Source organism: Schistocerca serialis, chromosome 1 (assembly GCF_023864345.2).
Source record: "Schistocerca serialis cubense isolate TAMUIC-IGC-003099 chromosome 1, iqSchSeri2.2, whole genome shotgun sequence".
NCBI classification, from domain to species: domain Eukaryota; kingdom Metazoa; phylum Arthropoda; class Insecta; order Orthoptera; family Acrididae; genus Schistocerca; species Schistocerca serialis.
The window spans coordinates 257,025,574-257,050,015 of NC_064638.1; positions in this window are offsets into that span (position 1 = coordinate 257,025,574).

Below are 24,442 nucleotides of genomic sequence, written 5' to 3' on the forward strand. Positions count from 1 at the left end.
CATAAAAGACAAGGACGACAGCGCTCGGGGGGCCCAGCTCCTGGACCTCGGCCTGCCCCCGCCTCATGTCCGTCTCTTGAAATCCTACCTCGCCGACGGAAGCTTCCATGTACGCACCGTCGGGTCAGGGCCGGATTTCCACAAGGCTCCGTCCTTGGCCCCATACTCTACATCCTCTACACTGCGGACTTGCCACTGATGGACAGGGTCCACCTCGCGCTCTACGCTGATGATATGGCGCTGTACACCAGAAGCATGAATGCAGCTCTGCTTCAACGACGCATGCAGGCAGCAGCTGACACACTTAGTCAGTGGGCGAGAAGATGGCGCCTTAGCTTCAATGGGGCTAAGACGTAAGCCCTACTCATCACGAAGAAGCACATCCCAGCCGACCTCCTTCAGATCACCATCAGGGGAACCGCCGTATCTTGGGTCACTACAGCTAAGTACCTGGGTGGGACGCTGGAGAGAGGACTAACATGGCGACAGCATGTCGACGACGTCGTCAGAAAGGTCAGGGGTAGAATGACTCAACTCTACCCCTTCCTCTATCCGTCGACTGCGCTCCAGCCTGAATAAGGTGTTGCGTTTTATATCACCCTTATACGTCCGCTCCGACTTCGCTGCTGTGGTTTGGGGCAGAGCGAGCAAGAGAATATGAGTCTCGCGCATGGTTTTTGAAGGTGTTGAGGTTTTGCATAAAATCCATACCCAGGGATAAATGAATCATTATGCATAGTGAGGATGATTGCAACTGACAATTGTTGATCATTTGTAATTAATTTTTGGGTTTCGTCGCCGCGCGGGGTAGCCGCTCGATCTGGGGCGTCTTGTCAGGGTCCGCGCGGCTCCCTCTTCGGAGGTTCGAGTCCTCCCTCGGGCATGAGTATGTTTGTCGTCCTTAGTGTAAGTTAGTTTAAGTTAGATTAGGTAGTTTGTAAGCTTAGGGACCGATGCCCTCAGCAGTTGGTCCCATAAGACCTTACCACAAATTTCCAGATTTGAGGTTCGATCTTCGCTGAGGATGTAGAGCATATATTATTACCACCAACTTTCAAATCGCGCAATGATCACCATTCAAAGATAAGGGAAATTAGAGCTCGCACTGAGGCGTTCAGTCAGTCGTTTTTCCCTCGTGCGATCCGCGAGTGAAACGGACAAAGCGGGCCGGGGGTGGAGGGGGGGGGGGAATATGAATTTGGGAAGAATTGTGCCCTCCGCCACACACCGCTTGGTGGCTAGCGGAGTATAAATGTAAATGTAGGAGATGAACAACGAATAGGGCTGCGGACGCGAATAACCAAGTGTAAAAATGAGTGCAGGCAGTTTCTTCTTCTGACGTCAGTTGCTGGTGTGCAGTCAAGTAATAAGGTTGCAACTCCCTTGCTCTGTTAAATTCGTCGATGTTAGTCCAGAGGCTAACAAAAACAAGGTTTCGAAGCACAAGCTTTCCGATGTACACCGTGACACCCTCGCAGCCACAGAGTGCGATGGTAACGAGCTGTAAAATCGGAGGATCCATTTATAAGAGGGAACAGAAAAACCTGTTGAGTGCTTGAAGGCGAGGACCAGCCCGAGGTGCCGGCGGTCGGTTGACGCGGCGCCGCAGAGCCAGAGGGCCGGTGACAAAGAGCGGGCCCCGTCTCCACATCAGTCACGTGACGTCACGGCCGCCATTAACACGCCGCGCTCTGGCCACGCTATCGCGCTGCGCCTGCGCGCTCACACAAAGGCGTCCCACAATGCGTCATAACAGCCTAAACAAATAACGCCGCGGCCCATAAATAAATAAGCCACTTTTCTCCGAGTGGGCACATATAATGTATTCCCGCCAGGTGACGGCGGGTAATGAAGAGACGAATAAGAAGGTAAAAATAAATACGGCGCCAACCGTGCGCCGCAAAAGGAATGCGAGGCCGTACCCGCTGCGGGCCTGTGGTTGCACCAGCAGTGGGCACGGCTGAACGCCGCTACCGTCGGACTAACGCTCCACAGGGACATGTCCAGGACCTGGGGTATGCGTCTGAAACTTAATCTCAGTCATATCTAACTCGCCGTGAGTCACTGCAAAGTGCGTGGCAGAGGATAATTCTTATTATATCGAAGCTTCTACTCGTTCTAATCACAAACAGACCTCGGAAGAATGATTAATTACTTCCTTCTAAATGAGCTGTAAAGGGTCTAATTTTGTCGGCAGGTATTTGGCTCCGATCATCTACATCTACATCTACATCTACACTGATACTCCGCAAGCCACCCAACGGTGTGTGGCGGAGGGCACTTTACGTGCCACTGTCATTACCTCCCTTTCCTGTTCCAGTCGCGTATGGTTCGCGGGAAGAACGACTGTCTGAAAGCCTCCGTGCGCGCTCTAATCTCTCTAATTTTACATTCGTGATCTGCTCGGGAGGTATAAGTAGGGGGAAGCAATATATTCGATACCTCATCCAGAAACGCACCCTCTCGAAACCTGGCGAGCAAGCTACACCGCGATGCAGAGCGCCTCTCTTGCAGAGTCTGCCACTTGAGTTTATTAAACATCTCCGTAACGCTATCACGGTTACCAAATAACCCGGTGACGAAACGCGCCGCTCTTCTTTGGATCTTCACTATCTCCTCCGTCAACCCGACCTGGTACGGATCCCACACTGATGAGCAATACTCAAGTATAGGTCGAACGAGTGTTTTGTAAGCCACCTCCTTTGTTGATGGACTACATTTTCTAAGCACTCTCCCAATGAATCTCAACCTGGTACCCGCCTTACCAACAATTAATTTTATATGATCATTCCACTTCAAATCGTTCCGTACGCATACTCCCAGATATTTTACAGAAGTAACTGCTACCAGTGTTTGTTCCGCTATCATATAATCATACAATAAAGGATCCTTCTTTCTATGTATTCGCAATACATTACATTTGTCTATGTTAAGTGTCAGTTGCCACTCCCTGCACCAAGTGCCTATCCGCTGCAGATCTTCCTGTATTTCGCTACAATTTTCTAATGCAGCAACTTCTCTGTATACTACAGCATCATCCGCGAAAAGCCGCATGGAACTTCCGACACTATCTACTAAGTCATTTATATATATTGTGAAAAGCAATGGTCCCATAACACTCCCCTGTGGCACGCCAGAGTTTACTTTAACGTCTGTAGTCGTCTCTCCATTGATAACAACATGCTGTGTTCTGTTTGCTAAAAACTCTTCAATCCAGCCACACAGCTGGTCTGATATTCCGTAGGCTCTTACTTTGTTTATCAGGCGACAGTGCGGAACTGTATCGAACGCCTTCCGGAAGTCAAGAAAAATAGCATCTACCTGGGAGCCTGTATCTAATATTTTCTGGGTCTCATGAACAAATAAGGCGAGTTGGGTCTCACACGATCGCTGTTTCCGGAATCCATGTTGATTCCTACATAGTAGATTCTGGGTTTCCAGAAATGACATGATACGCGAGCAAAAAACATGTTCTAAAATTCTACAAGAGATCGACGTAAGAGATATAGGTCTATAGTTTTGCGCATCTGCTCGACGACCCTTCTTGAAGACTGGGACTATCTGTGCTCTTTTCCAATCATTTGGAACCCTCCGTTCCTCTAGAGACTTGCGGTACACGGCTGTTAGAAGGGGGGCAAGTTCTTTCGCGTACTCTGTGTAGAATCGAATTGGTATCCCGTCAGGTCCAGTGGACTTTCCTCTATTGAGTGATCATTTCGTAGTTACTTCGAAAATTGCTTTTCCGATTAAGATCTCGATAAAACAGTAGGAGGAAGAGGAGGATTCTGGAAGTAGAACTATAGATGATATAAAATATCGGATACATCTGCTGTAAGAATCAGTAAAGATTAAATCTAAGATTGGACGCAGTGGAGGATGGCTGGAGTTGAACGGTTGCTTGAAAGAGTCAGTTAAGGAAGCAGCGGAGAAGGCGTAAGGAAGGAAAAGAAGTGTAGCAACTGACTGGATGGCCACAGTGTTGTTGGACATGGTTGAGGAAAAGCAGGAACTTTACCTCTAATTGTTAAGCTTTGGGAGTGAAGAGGACTGGAATAGGTACAAGGAATAAAAAATCAGGGCTAAGAAAGTAACAAGAAAGTCTAAGGAAGAGGAACAGGAAGGAATATGAATGGAAAGAGCACTCAGTTGGATACACGAGACGGCAAAGGCATGGAAAATGACATGGAAGACGGAAACGGATAGCAGTCCGCACCCACAATACAATCTATATCTACTGGACAGTGAAAGAACACTTTGAAGAACTTCTGGTAGATAAAAGAAGGGACTATGTGATAGAAGTCTACGACAAAAGCACTTCATTAGGTAAAACAGAGCCGGCCGTAGTGGCCGAGCGGTTCTAGGCGCTTCAGTCTGGAACAGCGCGACTGCTACGGTCGCAGGTTCGAATCCTGCCTCGGGCATGGGTGTGCATGATATCCTTACGTTAGTTAGGTTTACGTAGTTCTAAGTTCTAGGGGACTGATGACCTCTGATATTAAGTCCCATAGTGCTCAGAGACAGTTGAACCATTTTTAGGTAAAACAGAATCTACACTAGAGGATGAAGTGGAAGAGATGCTGAAAAAAAGAAATGAAAACGCAAGTGGACTGGGAAGAGCTGTGATGGAATTGTCGAAATATGGGCTCCCCAAACTTATATGTAAATTGTTCAGTCAGATTGTGCAAGGAAAGGAAATACCAAGAGCGGTGTATCTCATACATATCTGTCATCTGTAAAAAAGGCGGGACTGCTACGCTCGCAGGTTCGAATCCTGCCTCGGGCATGGATGTGTGTGATGTCCTTAGATTAGTTAGGTTTAAGTAGTTCTAAGTTCTAGGGGACTTATGACCTAAGATGTTGAGTCCCATAGTGCTCAGAGCCATTTTTTTGTAAAAAAGGAAACAGTAACCAGCCAAATAATCCAGGGGAATTAGTGTTACGGCGTCTATCAGCAGACTTTGAAGCGCTCTATTAAGTAACAAGTTGGAGAATAAAACTGAAGGAAAGACGCGAGAGGAACAGGCGGGTTTTACAGTTGTACGATCTCTTATGGATCATACTTTTAGCCCTAGGAAAATAAATAAGAAGGCTTATTATAACTACCAGGAAGTACACCCAATATTTGTGGATTTGGAAGAAGCCTATCGTTCTGTACCATTAATGCACTATGGGTATATAGCACTATGGGCATATAGGTGTAGAAGCACATTAAATATCCCTAATTCGTAGAATAATTCAACAATCATACGCAATAGATAAAGTAAGGAGAATGTTGAATGAGACATTCTTAAGATTGAAAGGGCTGCTGTATGTAGCCGATCCTATTTAACGTATAAATGCAGTGTATACTGGAACGGTGGAACCAGTGATACGGAAATGTGAGAATTCCTTGCCAGCATTGTACCCATTCTCTTAAACACCCTACGCAAAGTCCTTGTACTAAATGGACAAGTAACAGCTCTTTGGAACTCACGAGTGATTCCTTCTTCTGATTTAATACGACTTTTTACAACCACCTCCAAAATGCTCGATGGTCCCTATCCGTCATTACGTGAGGTATGTTTGATCTTGGTTTAGCCGTGTTTGTTCCTTCTCGTTCCCAGTTCACAAACACATTACCAACAGTCGGCATGGGTAGCTTTTGAAGGGTTGAAATTTCCACGAGTGATTTGTTACTCAGATGACATACTGCGATTAGTTCACGTTCGAAGCTGCTGATTTCCTTGACTGGTCAGTTCTGCTGGTTCTCTACTGGTAACTCCACTTACTTTTAACGCTGGCAGTGTCTATCTCTACCTCTACAGGTATATACCTCTACAGGCTATCGTTAACCTTTTGGGTCAGACTGAAAACAGATGACAATGGATCCACAACCAATTATATGGAGATAGGGAACCTATGATCGGAAACGCTTATTTATTGTATTACGGACACAGGGAACAACGCGTAACTACAATGTAGCTCGTAGACCGCCAGTCTCAATGTCTTCCAAGGGCGCATGTAGCACTGCCCACTATCTCAAGGATTCCGGGTGTGTGTTGTACACTGGAACAGTGTGCACCCCTGACCTCCAAACAGACACACTGTACACAACTGAGCTCATAGCACGTGAGTAACATGACGACCACATGCATCGCACCGACGTATTAACCTGTCTGCACGCACCCACTATCCATGGTGTCAATTGTCCACTGCATCAGACAGCTTGCAATGTGTTCTTAGCAACATTTGATACTGTGTACAACGCATGACGCGTTGTGAAAGATGAAATGTTACACGTCACGGGAGTTTGCAGACGTACATTTGATGTACAGTGTGGCAGGATGTAGTGCCAGTAATTCGGCACGAATGTACAGAGTGCGCTATGCCAACAGGATTCATCCGAAATGAAAGAAGTTTGTGTATACAATCCTACGAGAGACTGAATCGTTCAAGCCACAGAGAGCCTGCCAAGATTCCCACTAATGACATGTCCCAACACCAGACTTTGAGGAGATGGTTTTGAATCGTGCAATAAGCTTCCATCAACCTGTCATTGAGACGCGTAATTCGAAGGTCACAATGTAGAGAGTGCTGATGGAACAGATAACACATCAATATCATAAGGAAAGTGTGTAAGCTTTGGGGCCAACGGATTTTGAGCATTGCATTCACTTCTGTCAATGAATTATCACCGCACTGCTGTATTGCCGAGCATCGTACTGCTTCTATTGTCTGTGGATGAGGCCTCATTTACCCGGGATGATGATTTCAACAGCCACAAGATCCATGTCCGGAGTGAGGACAATCCCCACGACACCCACAACTATGGCCACCAGCAACGATTCTCTGTCAACGTGTGAGCGTTCCTTGTCCAAGAGCACCTTGTAGGATCGAATTTGCTGACTTCTCATTTGACTGGTCCACGTTGCCTGCTATTCCAACTAGATGTATTGCCAAAGTTCTTGAAGATTGTACGCCTTGTCCTCGAGAGAATGTGGTTTCAACACGACGGTGTCTATAAATAGTGCAATACATTTTTCTTTCTGGAAGTATTTCGGTTTTGTTCAGAATTCCAATCACCATATTATCCTCACTCTTATGGTTACAAAACCCAAATTTTCGTCACAATCTCAGTCCAATGCGACGGTCGTACGCCACCTTCTGGGAGGGACTGTATACCTGCTGGTCGACGTCGGAGCCAACCTCTTGCCGCATCATTAACCTCCCCACATCCACGTACTGCATCGCGCGGAGTGCATGTTAGAGATGAAAGTCGGAAGGTGCGAGATCCAGGCTGTAGGCTGGATGAGAAAAAACAGCCCAATAAAGTTTTGTGAGCTTATCTCGGAGTGCACAGACCTGTGTGAGGCCTTGCGTCATCATGGAGAAGGAGAAATTCATTTTCATTTTTGTGGCGACGAACACGCTGAAGCGTGTCGGCGCGTTTCATCAGTGCTCGAGTCACTGCTATGTGCGGCCGACCGGGACGCGGGAGATCGGATATGTTTGCGCGAGCTTGATCCGATGACGCCAGGTGCCTCGCCCAGCGAGTCAACGTGCTTTTCTTACTACCGGGTCTCCGTATACATTCTTCATGCGCTTACGATTATCTGCAATATTTCGGTTTTCCGGCAAAAGGAACTTAATGGCAGCGCCTCTGCTTGGAATGCACCTCCGTTGCAGACGCCATTTTGAAGGATACGTATAGCGCCGCAACCTATCGGATTTTCCTGAAACTCTAGGCGCTGAAGCGTGTAAATTTCACGGCGTTCCACAGCAAATTTCGCATTTTTTCAATCGCACCTGGCCGCGAAAGAGAATTTATTGCATTACTTACTGGACATCTCTCGTATACACGGCTATACAGATTGTCTGTCCTAGTGGTAACAGACGATACACAGCAACCTTCCTTGTGAATCAGTCCATTAGTGGAAATCGTAGCCGGCCGGTGTGGCCGTGCGGTTAAAGGCGCTTCAGTCTAGAACGGCGTGACCGCTACGGTCGCAGGTTCGAATCCTGCCTCGGACATGGATGTGTGTGATGTCCTTAGGTTAGTTAGGTTTAATTAGTTCTAAGTTCTAGAAGTTAAGTCACATAGTGCTCAGAGCCATTTGAACCATTTTTTGTAAACCGTATCAAAATCCCCACAGTAGTTTCCGAGGTTAGCCTTCACAGACAGACAGAAAAATGCTGCGGGAGACTAATTTATGATACTTGTAGATGTGTCCTTCTATACGGCATGTACTAGATCCTCGGTAAGGATTTGTGGAACAGAAATTATACCGGTATCTTGTCTAATAATATAATTTTTAAATTTTTCCCCGCTACAAAGCTACACGGTTGAAATTTTCCAGGGTGTCTTCCCGGTGATCACAGTCGCCGGGGCTTACCCGCGCCCTCAGACACTGCCGCTGATACAAGACTCCACCAGTGAGATCATCGTCCTATTCCAAAATCCTACATTTCAAATAGATGTTGATCACCATACTGCCTCTTTTCCATCAAGCGAGCTAGTCAAAAAGCGGGCACACACAATCGTAAACACTATACAACAGTGCAATATAGACATTTTTACTGACAGCTATAGGACACTGTTACCTTGTTGCGCAAATTTCATATCACTTCCCCCCCTCCCCTCCCCCAACCCCCTCACCACCGAGACAACTGAACAGTTGATCACTGCTGGTTACTCTACACAATGGCGTAGTAGTTTCTGGTACTACACACATGCTGGCATCCACACCCAAAATCTGCACCTCTGCAGTCTTCTTTTAATAGTGTATTGAAAGAACAAATACGATTACTTTCACCGGAAACCTGTATTCATTGTTGATAACAGTCTAAAGATAAAGGAATAAATAACGTCATCCGAAGCGAAAGTGACAGCCATTTGTTTATCTATTTACTGTAACTACATTCCTTCACCCAACAGGGTTGTCGCTATTCGTCTGAGAGTAGTTACAAATACGAGTGTTGGAACTTATAAAGTGGCCACTACACTACTGACCATTAAAATTGCTACACCAAGAAGAAATGCAGATGATAAACGGGTATTCATTGGATAAATATATTATACTAGAACTGACATGTGATTACATTTTCACGCAATTTGGGTGCATAGATCCTGAGAAATCGGTACCCACAACAACCACCTCTGGCCGTAATAACGGCCTTGATACGCCTGGGCATTGAGTCAAACAAAGCTTGGATGGGGTGTACAGGTACAGCTGCCCATGCACCTTCAACACGATACCACAGTTCATCAACAGTAGTGACTGGCGTATTGTGACGAGCCAGTTGTTCGGCCACCATTGACCAGACGTTTTCAATTGGTGAGAGATCTGGAGAATCTGCTGGCCAGGATAGCAGTCGAACATTGTCTGTATCCAGAAACGCCCGTACAGGACCTGCAACATGCGGTAGTGCATTATCCTGCTGAAATGTAGGATTTCGCAGGGATCGAATGAAGGGTAGAGCCACGGGTCGTAACACATCTGAAATGTAACGTCCACTGTTCAAAGAGCCGTCAGTGTGAACAAGAGGCGACCGAGACGTGTAACCAATAGCACACGGATGCAACCATCATGATGCTTTAAACGGAACCTTGATTCATCCAAAAAAATGACGTTTTGCCATTCGTGCACCCAGGTTCGTCGTTGAGTACACCATCGCAGGCGCTCCTGACTGTGATGCAGCGTCAAGGGTAACCACAGCTATGGTCTCCGAGCTGATAGTTCATGCTGCTGCAAACGTCGTCGAACTGTTCGTGCAGATTGTTGTTATCTTGCAAACGTCCCCATCTGTTGACTCAGGGATCGAGACGTGGCTGCACGATCCGTTACAGCCATGCGGATAAGATGCCTGTCATCTCGACTGCTAGAGACACGAGGCCGTTGGGATCCAGCACGGCGTTCCGTATTACCCTCCTGAACCTACCGATTCCATATTCTGCTAACAGTCATTGGATCTCGACCAACGCGAGCAGCAATGTTGCGATACGATAAACCGCAATAGCGATACGCTACAATCCGACCCTTATCAAAGTCGGAAACGTGATGGTACGCATTTCTCCTCCTTACACCAGGCATCACAACAACGTTTCACCAGGCAACGCCGGTCAACTGCTGTTTGTGTATGAGTAGTCGGTTGGAAACTTTCCTCATCTCAGCACGTTGTAGGTGTCGCCACCGGCGCCAACCTTGTGTGAATGCTCTGAAAAGCTTAATCATTTGCATATCACAGCATCTTCTTCGTGGTGTAGCAATTTTAATCGCCAGTAGTGTATTTATTCGCAATCGATACAAAAGAGTTACTTGTTTGCCCCTATTACCGTCCTTCAAAGTAGTCACCAGCGTCGTGTAGAATCCATTGCCGTTTAATAGAGGCAACTATTTATTTACAACCGATACAAAAGAGTTACATGTTTGCATCCGTTACTCTCCTTCAAAATTCTCACCAGCGATGTGGAAGGCGTATTATACCGCTAGCACAGCCTGTTCTGTTGATGGTGAGAATGGAGCGGTCTACTGCCTGTCGAATCTCTGGAACAGTTCTGAAGCGAACGCCACGAAGTGGTTCCTTCATCTTCGGAATCAAATCAAAATCACAATGACTAAGTCCAGGGAGTATGGTGGATGGTACAGTACTTCCCAGTCCCATCGACCGAACAGAGCAGCCACAGCTTGCGATGTATGCGCCCGCGCATTGTCGTGCAACACGATGGGTGAGTTGCGCAGAAAGTGGCGCCGCTTCTTTCGCAAAGCTGGTCGCGTGTGTATTGTGGGGGAGGGGGGAGTATTCAAATATCGACCGTACGAGTGTCTGTAGCCACATCCTTTATTGGTGGACTAATTTCCTGAGGATTCTTCGAAAGAATTTGCGTCTGACTTAATCGCGATTACTTTTATGTGGTCGTCCATTTCAGAGCGCTCGTTGTACATACTCGTAGGTATTTTATGGAAGTAACTACGGCGTCTATCTGTCTATGTATTCGCAATATATTAAATTAGTTTGTGCTGATGGTCAATTGCCACTCGCTGTGCCAAACATCGATCTTCTGCAGATCTTTCTGCATTTCGCTTCAATTTTCCGCGGTCGCTACTTCTCTGTGTATAAGAACATCATCCGCGAGAAACCTCATGGAGCTTCCGACTATGTCTACTAGGTCACACTCCCCTGGGACACGACCGAAGTTACTTTTACGTCCGAAGACGTCTCTTCAAAATGACATACTGTGTTCTGTTTGCTAGTAACTCTTCAGTCCAATCAGAGCTGGTCCGATATAGCGTACGCTCGTATTTAGGTTCATTATGGTAATGCGAAACCGTATTGAATGCCTTCCGGAACTCAAGGAACATGGCATCTAGCTGGTCCCTGTATCCACTATTTCCTGGGTCTCGTGGACGAAGAGAGCAAGCTGGTTGTCTCAGGATCGTAGTTTTCGGAAACCATTTTAGTTCTGACAGAGGGGATTTTCAGCCTCTATAAATGGCGTAATACTTGACCATAAAACTTGTTCCAAAATTCTATAACTGACCGAAGACAGAAATAGTTTTGTGCGCCTGTTCTACGATTGTCTTTGAAAACGGCAAGGACCTGTATTTTTTTTCCAATCATCAGGAACGCTTTGCTCCTCCAACAGACCTAAGGTACACTGCTACTAGAAGAGGGGCAAGTTCTTTCGCATTCACTACACTATGTGATCAAAAGTATCCGGACACCCCCAAAAACAAACTTTTTTCATATTAGGTACACTGCGCTGCCACCTTCTGACAGGTACTCTTCATCAGCGAGCTCAGTAGTCATTTAATATCGTGAGAGAGCACAGTGGGGCGCTCCGCGGAACGCATGGATTCGAATGTGGTCAGGTGATTGGGTATCACTCGTGTCATACGTCTGTACGCGAGATTTCCACACTCCTAAACATCCCCTGCTCCACTGTTTCTGATGTGATAGTGAAGTGGAAACGTGAAGGGACATGTACAGCACAAAAGTGTACAGGCCGACACCGTCTGTTGACTGACAGAGACGGCCGACAGGTGAAGAGAGTCGTAATGTGTAATAGGCAGACATTTATCCAGATCACACAGGAATTGCAGCCTGCATCAGGATCCACTCCCAGTACTATGACAGTTAGGCAGGAGGTGAGGAAACTTGGATTTCATGGTCGAATGGCTGCTCATAAGCCACGCATCACGCCAGCAAATTCCAAACGACGCTTCGCTTGGTGTAAGGAGCATAAACTTTGGACGATTGAACAGTGGAAAAACGTTGTGTGGAGTGACGAAGCACGGTACACTATGTGGCGATCCGATGGCACGGTGTGGGTATGGCGAATGCCCGGTGAACATCATCTGCCAATGTGTGTAGTGCCAACAGTAAAATTCGGAGTCGGTGGTGTTATGGAGTGGTCGTGTTTTTCATGGAGGGGACATCCACCCGTTGTTTTTTTTGCGTGGCACTGTCACAGCACAGGCCTACATTGATGTTTTAAGCACCTTGTTGCTTCCCACTGTTGAAGAGCTAATCGGGGATGGCGATTAATCTTTCAACATGATCGAGCAGCTGTTCATAATGTACGGCCTGTGGCGGAGTGGTTACACGACAATAAGATCCCTGTAATGGACTGGGCTGCACAGAGTTCTAACCTGAAGCCTATAAAACACTTTTGGAATGGTTTGGAACGCCGACTTCGTGCCTGTCCTCACAAACCGACACCGATGCCTATCCTCAGTGTAGCACTCCGTGAAGAATGGGCTCCCATTCCCCAAGAATGCTTCCAGCACCTGACTGAACATATGCCTGGGGGAACGGAAGCTGTCATCAGGGCTAACGGTGGGCCAACACCATACTAAATTCCAGCATTACCGATAGAGGGCGCCACGAACTTTTAAGTCATTTTCAGCCAGGTATCCGGATACTTTTGATCGCATAGTGTATGTAAATCGTATTGGTATCCCGGCGGATCTAGTGGCCTTCCCTTTGTTGAGCGATATCCGTTGCTTTTCAACCCCATGGTCACTTATATCGACGCCAGCCACTTCGTCGTTTGTGCGGAGATTTAAAAGAGGCCCTACAGTGCGATTTTGCTCTGTGAAACAGTTTTGGAAAAAGTCGTTTAGTATTTCCACCTTTTCTATGTCGTCTCCAGTTTCTCTGGCACTGTGGTCAGAAATATCTTCTGATCCATTTATTTATTTGCCATGAGATCAAAGCTACTTAGGAGATTCTGTTGAGCCGGTAGACAGAACGTTACTTTCGATTTTGTTGAACGCTTTACGTATGGCTCTCTACACGCCAGCTTTGTATTCGATAATAATCAAGTTGTATTCGGCAGTCATACGTTGTGTACCAGAAGATAAAATGGAGCGAGGACTGCGTATTTTTATTGGAACTAAATAGTCACCAGTGATTACAAATTATTAAATCATTAATCACAATCTGCTCCTTGGGTACATCTTCTGTTGATTATACACTGAAGAGCGAAAGACACTGGTATAGGCATGCGTATTCAAATACAAAGACATGTAAACAGGCAGAATACGGCGCTGCGATGGGCAACGCATGTATAAGACAAGAAGCGTCTGGTGCAGTTGTTAGATCAGTTACTGCTGCTAAAATGACAAGTTATAATGATTTAAATGAGCCTGAACGTGATATTACAGTCAACGCACGAGCGATCGGACACAACATCTCCGAGGTAGTGATGAAGTGTGGATTTTCCCGTACGACAATCTCACGAGTGTACTGTGAATATCAGGAATCCGATAATGGGGCGCTCAACGAGACAGAAGTTTAATCCTTACGCAAACTGTTGCAGATTTCAATGCTGGGCCGTCAGCAAGTGTCAGCGGGCGAACCATTCAACGCAACATCATCGGTATGGGATTTCGGAGCCGAAGACCCACTCGTATACCCTTGATGACCGCACGACACAAAGTTCTACGCCTCGCGTCTGCCCATCAACACTGTGATGACAGGGAACATGTTGCCTGTTCTGACGAGTCTTGTGGAGGCTCTGTAATGGTGTGACGCGTGTGCAGTTGAAGTGATATGGGACCCCAGATACGTCTAGATACGACTCTTACAGCTGGCACGTACGTGGGAATCCTGTCTGATCACCTGCATCTAATCATGTCCATTGTGCATTCCGACGCACTTGGGAAATTCCAGCAGGATAATGCGATACCCCACACGTCCAGAATTTCTACAGAGCGGCTCGAGGAACACTCTTCTGAGTTTATAATACTTCCGCTGGCCACCAAACTTCCCAGACATGGACATTATTAAGCATATCCGGGATGCCTTGCAACGTGCTGTTCAGAAGAGATCTCCACCCCCTTGTGCTCTTACGGATTATGGACAGCCCTGCGGGATTCATGATGTCAGTTCCCTCCAGCACTGCTTCAGACATTAGTCGAGTCCATGCTACATCGTTTTGCGGCACTTCAGCGTACTCGCGGCGCCCTACACGATATTAAGCAGGTGTACCATTCTTTGACTCTTCAGTGTATGTCACAGTCGTCAGTTAAGTAATTCGCGGAAACTCCAACTAAATAGAATTACTTCCTTTGAAAATTTTGATTTACTTGAAATTATTTAACCAAAACACCATAAAGGCATAATGACCATTTACACAATTAAATTTATTTGGAACTGCTTGGCCAGAAAAACCGTAAAACCATAATACCTACTTACGCAACACAGTATAACAGGCACAATATTCTCCTTACCAGGATACAGTAATTAAGAATTGTTTACAATTTAAGTCGACGCATCGCACCCCAGGCAAGGAAAGCAGGAAAGCATCTCACGTACTGTCAATGAGATACCAATAACAACCGTTAAGGTTACATTAAATTACCAACACTTCACGAGGGTTAGTAAATTTCTCTTTACCGCAACTTGGTTGACGACCCAGGCATCCCAGTAGGTGCAGTCCCGCTACGTAGATAACCGCGACGCAACCTACAGCGCCAGATGGCGCCGGACTGGTACTACCGACAATATTAACTGAAAATCTATGAACGTTACATTATATCAGACATTGCATCAGGTAATTAAAAACAACCATAATTAGTTCTTGGAAACCAATTTCACTAACAGCGGACACGCATAGGACTGTACTAAGTTGCGAGAAAATTACGGGAACAGAAATGATAGGTTAGTCTGCTCCAAATAATTATTTAAACAATAGCACATTCGTCACACGTTATAATATAGTCAGTCATACACCACTAGAACTTTACACAAGTCTTAGCTCAAACATCATACGCTAACAGCATAAGCAAAACAACAAACCCACCCCATTAAAAAAAAAACTCCATGAAATTAAAAAAGAGAGAGAGCTATACCCCTTCAGTGAGCGTATTTAAATACCAATTTCTACATACATGATGTCTGAATGTTGTAATGCGAACCATTAAAATCACTCTGCTTGTATCACACAAAAATGCCTCATTTCACACCCGTCCGTCAAGGCGTGCCGTAGGACATACATATAATCAGAAAGGTTATGGCGAAGTGAGAAACGACTCGATTTAACATACGAATTACAACTGCCCCTAAGAGAGACAATTTTGTGATGTAAACAGAACCGCTCGGAGGAAATGTTATCAGAATACTGACTTGCCACAGCTAGTTTCCACAACGCGTAGCGTAACTAGAAATGTAAGTACTCGCTATACATTGTAAAATGTTAACTCTTACGGCCGGAAATGTTACAGTTAATAAAATGTTCCAGGCTTTTACGCCGTGGTCGAATGGATTTTCACATTCAAACCTAACGTCTCCCCCCCATCTGTGGAGAGCGTTTCCAGTAGAGATCGTAGGTTCTTTGAGTTTCTGATTCACACACTGGCTCGCTACTGACTGTAGCAAAACAACTGTCAAAAAACGACACGAAGAGCACAAGTGCAATTGTCGAATGGGGAAGACAGTGCAGCCAGTAGACAACCGTATTCATTTTGATAGGACTCAGGTACTGGCAGCAACAAGTGGATATCGTGAAAGTCTGTACAGAGAGGCCACATATATTATAAAACATCCCAGGAATTTCAATAGTAAGGACAAAGGAGTGAAACAACGATTTTTGGATCCAAGTTGTTCAAATGTGTGTGAAATTCCGGGCGGGAAGGAGCACCTGGTTCAAAATGGTTCAAATGGCTCTGAGCACTATGGGACTCAACATCTGAGGTCATCAGTCCCCTAGAACTTAGAACTACTTGAACCTAACTAACCTAACGACACCACACACATCCATGCCCGAGGCAGGATTCGAACGCGACCGTAGCGGTCGCGCGGATCCAGACTGAAGCGCCTAGAACCGCTTGGCCGGAACGCCTGGTCCCCCGCACGAATCCGCCCTGCGGATTTGTGTGAAGGTCCGGTGAACCGGCCAGTCTGTGGATGGTTTTTAGGCGGTTTTCCATCTGCCTCGGCGAATGCGGGCTGGTTCCCCTTATTCTGTCTCAGTTACACCATGTCGGCGATTGCTGCGCAAACAAGTTCTCCACGTACGCGTACACCACCATTACTCTACCACGCAAACATAGAGGTTACACTAGCCTTGTGTGCGACCTTCCCTGGGAGGGGGGGGGGGGGGGTCCACCGGGGGCCGAACCGCACAATAACCCCGGGTTCGGTGTGTGGCGGCGGAGGGGTGAAGTGGACGGCGGTAGTCGTCGTGGGGTTGTGAACTGCTGAGGCTGCGGCGGGGACGGAGCCTCTCTGTCGTTTCTAGGTCACCGGATAATGTACAATACAATACAAATGTGTGTGAAATCTTATGAGACTTAACTGCTAAGGTCATCAGTCCCTAAGCTTACACACTACTTAACCTTAATTATCCTAAGGACAAACACACACACCCATACCCGAGGGAGGACACGAACCTCCGCCGGGACCAGGTGCACACTACATGAATGCAGCGCCCTAGACCGCTCGGCTAATTCCGCGCGACTGTATCCGAGTGCTGAAGAAGATATGTACCATTCTTCCGCGATGAGGTAGTAGCAACAGCAGTCGACGCCAATCGACAATGGCCAATTGCACTCCGGTATTCAAAACCTCTGACGTTACGCCACTGCGCGGAAGGAGGCGTAAACGGAATTTTTCTGCAGTCAGTAGTGAGCCAGGGTGTGAGTGGGACACTCAAAGAAGATACAATTCCCCCTCCCCCCCCCCCCTTCCTGAAAATGTCTTCCGCAGATGAGAACGAAGCGTTGGGTTTAACTGTGAATTCCATTCGAGCACGGCATAATTGCACGGAATATGTTATTAATTGTGACACGTTATACAGCCGAAATAGGTTTAGAGCACACGACTAGAAGTACTTCCTCAATCCTTAGTGGTTAGTACACTGGACTCGCATTCGGGAGGGCCACGGTTTAAACCCGCGTCCGGCCGTTATGATTTACTTTTTCCGTGATTTCCCTAAATCGCTTCAGGCAAATGTCCGGGTGCTTCCTTTTAACGGGCACGGCCGATTTCCTTTCCCAACCCTCCCTAATCTGATGGGACCAATGACCTTGTTGTTTGGTCCCCTCCCCCAAGTCAATCAATCAACCAAGCCTTAATCCTTTGCTGTCCATAGGTCACCCAGCACACTGCTGTCGTACAAAATCCAATAATGTTCACCTATGGGCCACAGTTGCACGACATCTCAGTGTACATAGCCGACCATGAAATCTAGATAATCATTCATCCCTCTCAAGGTCCAATGAGTGCCTTTAGCCAGACAAATTCGAACGTAATCTGTACTGAGCGTGCCCAAAAGGAACCAGCCGTCTTGTCGTGCCAAGTCACACTGAATGCCAATCTGCGCCTCTAACTCCGGTTTGTGGCCGCTGAAGGCGCCACCGCCAGCACCAAACATACTGACCATCACAAATGCGCTGCTCCACGGCACAAGTGAGAGGAGTAGCTACCAGGACCTACAGACTCTCTGATTATACTAAAATCGAGTTAACTATTAAAACAGCAAGCTTCATTTCTGGACGGCACGGTATGCACCTGCATCAGAGGCGCGCTCTCGCAGACGTCTTGTGCTGCTGGCACGTCCCGCACATTTCTTTCGCGCCTGCGCGGTCGCCCCTACCACCTGCGCCGCTCCGCAGCCTGTGGCTCCACGGCGTTCACATATCACAGAGGGCGTTGCGGCAGCCACGAGCGAACGACCAACCAGCGACGCTGCAATTCGCCCCTCGCCACCTTAGCACCGCCGCGGAAACACCTCGGCGTGGCACCCGCTCGCTTCGGATCGGCGAGAACTGTGTCCGGGAGGGGAACTGTTAATCCCGCCGACTCCATCTTCAGTTATGGCCTCTCTCACCCGGTAAGTAGAGGCCACTCGTAATTTGCTGGTAAGGAGCTCGCACGAAAGGCTCCATTGCGAGATAGGCGATGTGTTCTGTTTTATAGATCTTTCTTGCGCATGTATGTCGCATATCTCCGTACAGGTCGTTCGTGAAATGGCGCGTAACCGCAACAATTTCACTGAAATTATGTTCGTAATGTGTGGCAACAACGAGAGATATTGTAAAAGCGTAAGGACTGGCCTGTTTAAGGTTTCCGTTGATAGCAAACTACGATACTCTCAGGAGAAAAATCGATTTACGAAACCTTTCTCGCCGTAAGACCCAAATTATATAACTTAACAGGCGCCGAAAAGAAACCAAATGCAACAGATGGTAATAATAGTGCTGTGTGATAGAAATATTGTATGTCTAGGCTGCCCAGCTATGAAAAGTAGTAAAATTACTCGCTCGGACTGAATGGCTGTACCTTATAGTTATCGTGATAAATGCTTGACATCTGACCGAACATATTATGATACAAGACAAGGAATCCATTCACCGAGCGAAGCAGTGCAGTGCCTCAGATAGCAAATGAGAGAAGCTTGTTAGAATTCCACTCCGGCCACCCAATTTACGTTATTCGTGGTTTTCTTAAATTACTTGTTCCGCATATTGGAATATAATCTGGGATAACAGTTCAAAGTTATGTAGGTTATAGTCACCATAAAATCAGTTCACTTCCAGTACCCATGGAAATATAGTTTATTTACTTTAATTATCAAATGGTTCAAATGGTTCAAATGGTTCTGAGCACTATGTGACTTAACTTCTGAGGTCATCAGTCCCCTAGAACTTAAACCTAACTAACCTAAGGACATCACACACATCCATGCCCGAGGCAGGATTCGAACCTGCGACAGTAGCAGTCGCGCGGTTCCAGACTGTAGCGCCTAGAACCGCTCGGCCACGATCGTATTTAGTCTGGCATTGTCATCCTGAACGAGAGGGTGCTGCAAATGTCGATGAACTCTCTCTGCGGTTAGAAACTCGATTACAGCAGGCTGTTACACACCGTCTTAGTTACGTTACATACCGCCATGTTATACCCTACAATTCGAAACCCTCTAGCGGCAGAGGGCTGCACCTTCCGTCAACGAAGCGGAAAAGTCGACCTAGCCATATGCATGTACACTGAAGAGCCATGGAAACTGGTACACCTGTCTAATATCATATAGGGCCGCCACGAGCACGCAGCAGTACCGCAACACGACGTGGCATGGACTCGACTAATGTCTGAAGTAGTGCTCGAGGGAATTCACACCATGAATCCTTCAGGGCTGTCCATAAATCAGTAAGAGTACGAGGGAGTGGAGATCTCTTCTGAACAGCACGTTCCAAAGCATCCCAAATATGCTCAATAATGTTCATGTCTGGGGAGTCTAGTAGCCATCGGAAGTACTTAAAATCAGAAGAATGTTCCTGGAGCCACTCTGTAGCATTTCTGGACGTGTGGTGTGTCGCACTGTCCTGCTCGAATTGCCCAAGTCCGTCGGAATGCACAATGGAGATAAATGGATGCAGGTTCAGACAGGATGCTTACGTACGTGTCACCCGTCACAGACCTATCTAGACGTATCAGGGGTTCCATATCGCTCCAAATGCACACTCCCCACACCATTGCAGACCCTCTACCAGCTTGAACAGTCCCCTGCTGCAATTCAGGCTCCATAGATCCAAGAGGTTGCCTCCACACCCGTACACGTCCATCTGATCGATACAATTTGCTAAATACCGGGATTAATGATGTTGGCCTAAAGTTTCCAACCTGTTGTTTTAGATCCTTTCTTATATACTGGTTTTACTACACTCCTTTTTAATGAGTCTGGGTAGGTGTTTTCCCTAATACAGCAGTTAATGAGATGGGTAATAGGTTTAACTAATTCTTTGTGGCACTTTTTAACTAGGACACTAGATATCTCATTCCATCCAGCTGAGGCCTTGGTCTTTAATGTGCAGATTATTCGACCTATTTCATGTTCACTCACAGTTCTGAATTCAAAGTCTTTACAGTGGGGTGAGCAAATGTTTATCTTGCTGCTTTGATCAACAGGTTGAGTTGGAATGCTACATGGAGTGATGAGATATTTTTTAAAAATGTCAGAATGTTCCCAGATCTTCTACTAATTTTCCCCCATGCAATATGCTTATTTCTCTTGTATTCACATTTTATGGTGCTTTCCGGTATTGATTGATGAGCTACCAAGATGCTTTACTTACATTGTCAGATTTAATGACTGTATCACTGTGCACCTTTTTCCTGAAATTCGAAAGCTCTGCCTTAAACGTTTTCTTGGCTTTACAATACTTTTCCTTGCAGATGATATCATCTTTTGATTTATAATGAAAGAAGAGGTCATGAACATTCTGCTTGAGTTTAATCAAACTACTTGGTAGTTTCACCTTCGGTTTCTTTCTATGTATTATTGAACAGTCCCCTGCTGACATTCAGGGTCCATAGATCCAAGAGGTTGCCTCCACACCCGTACACGTCCATCTGATCGATACAATTTGAAACGAGACTCGTGCGACCAGGCAACATGTTTCCAGTCATCGATAGTCTAATGTCGGTGTTGACGGCACCAGGCGAGTCGTAAAGCTTTCTGTCGTGCTGTCATTAAGGGTACACGAGAGGCCTTTGGTTCCGAAAGCCCATATCGATGATGTTTCGTTGAATGATTCGCACTGAAATCTGCAGCAATTTACGGAAGGGTTGCATTTCTGTCACGTTGAACGATTCTCTTCCGTCGTCGTTGGTCCCAATCTAGCAGGATCTTTTTCCGGCCGTAGCGATGTCGGAGATTTTATGTTACACCGTATTCCTGATATTCACGGTACACTCGTGAAATGGTTTCTCGGGAAAATCCCCATTTCATCGCTACGTCGGAGATGTTGTGTCCCATCGCTCGTGCACCGACTATAACACCACTTTCGAACTCGCTTAAATCTTGACAACCTGCCAATATTACAGAAGTAATAGATCTAAAAACATACACTCGTCTTATAGAGTCGTCGCCGACCGCAGCGTCGTATTCTGCTTGTTTACATATCTCTGTATTTGAATACGCATGGTTATATCAGTTCCTTTGGCGTTTCAGTGTAATACCTTAACCGGTATTGAGAATATAATAAAACATTCAAAGGGATTACTCTTCAACGCGACGTCGTATTAATGCAATAACAGCAACGTTGCAACTATGACTTACGTGACAGTGTTTGAGTGACGTAAATATATTAAATCTTCTCACATAATGTATTTGGAATAATGTCGATCAGACTTTTAGTTTGTGCGAATATGGTATCAGCAGCTTATTAATTCCTGCCATTGGTATGTAGTTACCGAAGTTTTTCGTCACGATTCCCATTTCGTTCTGTGCAGTTGGGTTGGATTGTTTGGGGCAGGAGACCAGACAGGGAGATCATCGGTCTCATCGGATTAGGGAAGGAAATCAGCCATGCCCTTTCAAAGAAACCATCCCGGCATTTTCAAAATGTTCAGATGTGTGTGAAATCTTATGGGATTTAACTGTTAAGGTCATCAGTCCCTAAGCTTACACACTACCTAACCTAAATTGTCCTAAGGACAAACACATACACCCATGCCCGAGGGAGGACTCTAACCTCCGCCGGGACCAGCCGCACAGTCCGTGACTGCAGCGCCTTAGGCCGCTCGGCTAATCCCGCGCGGTCTGGCATTTTCCTGGAGAGATTTAGGGAAATCACGGAAAACCTAATTTAGGATGGCCGGACCCGGGATTGAACCACCGTCCTCCCGAATGCGAGTACAGTGTGCTCTGTGCAGCTAAAACGTACCTAATGGTAGGGTCTTTTAGTCCATTTCTTGCTTATAGTGGGGACTTGATGTCTGCGTGGATTTTTCACATGGATTTTTTCCCCTTTGCCGCTGAAGCTGTTCATAGAAGTGAGGGAAATTAGGGGACCATAAACGTCGAATAACGAAACACAATAGAGGCAGATAATGAAGTCTACTGTTAAGGCGATATTTTTCATACTGCCAATACTCTGGTCGTGGGCACTGGCGGTGGGCAACGGAGCGAGACAAGAACTGTTTCCCCCAAACCCCACCTCACCTACTGACATTCATCGTACAAATCTATTGTACCAAGTTTATGAATTTATCAGAGTTGTTTAATTATTCACCTTACCACATTTAAATACGGTGAGCTATAAATCAGTATAGAGTGACAGATGTTGAACAGTCGTTTAATCACTGCTTCTTCTTACACTGACGGGAATGGAAAGTATTACACCACGAAACACCAGTCAGGTATCCATCAAATTTTGTGATGATGTTCATCTAATCGGGACACGTGGTCTGTCACAGCATCGGTGTGGGACGTGACCCCCACAGGTACTAATCAGTCTTGTACTCATTATAGCACGGAAGCAAGCAGCCTCCGAGGAATGTCCTGCCTGCCTGCCTGAAACACTTTCTGTGTCAGTTCATAAACACTGTTGACTGGAGGCTGTTATGAAAGTATTATATGCACGTCCTCCGATCGCACACCACGCATGCTCTCTATAGGGGACAGATGCTCTACAGGGGGCAGGTCAGTCAATGATCCGTCCATTTCTCAAGATGCGTCTGGGGTCTTGCATTATCCTGCTGAAAAGGTAATTTGATAGCTGTTCGTTAAGAGTATGACAACAGGCTTTGCCATCCGTAGCACGTACTGGCGAGCATGCAGCCTTCCTTTAACAATTATGAAATTTGTCCTATTCTCATATCCAATATCTCCCACATCATGCTTCCAGGAGGTGAATATGTATAGGTCACACGCATACCTCTTTCCAGTAAGCTTTCCCCACATCGCCCATGGACATGACCGTGTCGATCTGAGAGACAAAAGCTAGACTCATCACTGAAGACAACAAGTCGACTGTGACACTACAGTCTGCAAGCCTCTCTTGTCTGCGGTATGGTGTCAGCTGTAAAAGACGCATGGCAACTCGAGACCTGAACCCAGCTTCCAGTAAAATGTTCCCTACGGTGTCACTCTGCCTGTAATGTCTACCCGGATTTCAGCTAATGTCATCCGTCTAATCATCAGAGACAGTCGAACAGTCCTACGAACTTCTCTTGGTGCAGTCCTTCAGGAAAAACCCGTGCCTCCTCCTCTTCTTGGCAGACTGTTCTCCTGACTCCATCTTGATACCATTCCTTCTGCAGTAACTGCACTGTTACTAACTCCCTGTGCCATGTGTCCGTATGAGCCTGCATGTTTATCATGCCAGTGATTCAGTTTTCCTCAAAATCTGGACGACTGTAATAAGCTGCACGTGCACGTTCTCTGGAGAAGCTTCTGCCACGTGAAAATTTCCACTAAAGCTAGATACACTCAATAGCGACCATACACTCAGTCAGTTCTCTGTACTAAAAATAAGCTCGCTTAAACATGAAGGTTTGATAACACTGGGCAACAACCAAAAAAACGTCATGGGTTTCTCAGCTGATTTAGACTAATTTTGGTGTTCTGAGTCCGAATATCACATCGATTTAGCTCTATCAGATCAACTTTTTGAGATACAGCCATAGGCCTACATGACCATTTTTCCCTGAAATGTAAGCCTTTTTATAGGCTTCAATATGCTAATATTAGGGGTTTTAAGGGGATTATTCAGGACATATGAAAACAAAAGAAGCCTTTAAGATTGTAACAGTTAATCATTCCAATAGATGCCTTTTTTTCTTACTATAGTATAAAATTTATTCTAATTTTTATTGTCTGACAGTCAACTGCATATTTCTATTACTATTTCAGATTGATATGGCTTCTGCGCGACGTTCATGCATGAATAATCCAGACGTTTTCTGCTACATCTGCGGAGAATACACGCTTTCAGTGGACAGGAAGAACATCACGGGATTTGTGAAGAACGCCTACCAGGCTTACTTTCATGTCAAGCTGGGTGATCAAGATAAGCCCTGTGCACCACACACGGTCTGCAAGAAGTGCGTGGAATACCTCCGGCGGTGGACGAAGGGCACGAAAACTTCACTGAAGTTTGGGATCCCGATGGTTTGGAGGGAGCCCTTGGACCATGCATCGGATTGTTACTTCTGCGCCATCAATACTACTGGCATC